The sequence below is a fragment of the Arachis duranensis genome, chromosome 2, assembly GCF_000817695.3.
Source record: "Arachis duranensis cultivar V14167 chromosome 2, aradu.V14167.gnm2.J7QH, whole genome shotgun sequence".
Taxonomy (NCBI): domain Eukaryota; kingdom Viridiplantae; phylum Streptophyta; class Magnoliopsida; order Fabales; family Fabaceae; genus Arachis; species Arachis duranensis.
The window spans coordinates 45,027,980-45,028,960 of record NC_029773.3 but is presented as its reverse complement, the minus strand read 5'-3'; positions in this window follow the sequence as shown (position 1 = coordinate 45,028,960).

The following is a 981-nucleotide window of genomic DNA, read 5'->3' as shown; positions in this document are numbered from 1 at the left end:
CACCAAGTTTTTGGCGCCGTTGCCGGGGATTGTTGAGTTTGGACAACTGACGGTTCATCTTGTTGCTTAGATTAGGTATTTTTCTTCAGAGTTCTTAAGAATGAATTCTAGTGTTTCATGATGATCTGTTAAAGTCTGGCTGGCTGTGAAGCCATGCCTAATTTTATTGGACCGAGGTTTCAACTTATCATCGCAAGAGCTTGTTGATTTCTATCAATCTTGCTGTTGAAGCAATAATCTGCTAAGGCTTGGCTGGCCATTGGCCATGTCTAGTGTTTTGGACCGGAGCTTTATTTGAAAGCTTGGCTGGCTGTGAAGCCATGTCTAATTCCTGGACCGGAGTCTTAGACTAGCATTGAAATGATTCCTGGAATTCTCATTAAGAACTTTGATATCTTTATTTTCTTTTTCCACTTAATTTTCGAAAAAAAAATCCAAAAATATTTCTTGTTTGAGTCTAGTGTTTCATATTAAGTTTGGTGTCAATTGCATGTTTCTGTTCTTCTTGCATTCATGCATGTGTCCTCATTAATCTTCAAGTTGTTCTTGATGATTTCATTACTCTGATCTTTGAATTCTCTTGACTTGAGTGTTTATGTGTCTCATATGCATTCTCATTAGTGTCAGTAGTATACAAACTGCTAAGTTTGGTGTCTTGCATGCATTGTCATTTGATTCTTGTTGCATTTTGGTTTGTCCTTATTATTAAAAATCCAAAAATATTTTTAATTTGTGTCTTTTCAAGTCAATAATACAGAGGATTGAAGATTCAGAACATACAGCAGAGGAATTGCACAGAAAAAGCTGGGCGTTCAAAATGCCCAGTGAAGAAGACAGACTGGCGTTTAAACGTCAGCCAGGGTGCCTGGCTGGACGTTTAACGCCCAAAAGGGTAGTAGTTTAGGCGTTAAACGCCAGAATGTGCACCATTCTGGGCGTTTAACGCCAGGATGGCACAAGAGGGAAGATTTTGTTTTTAAT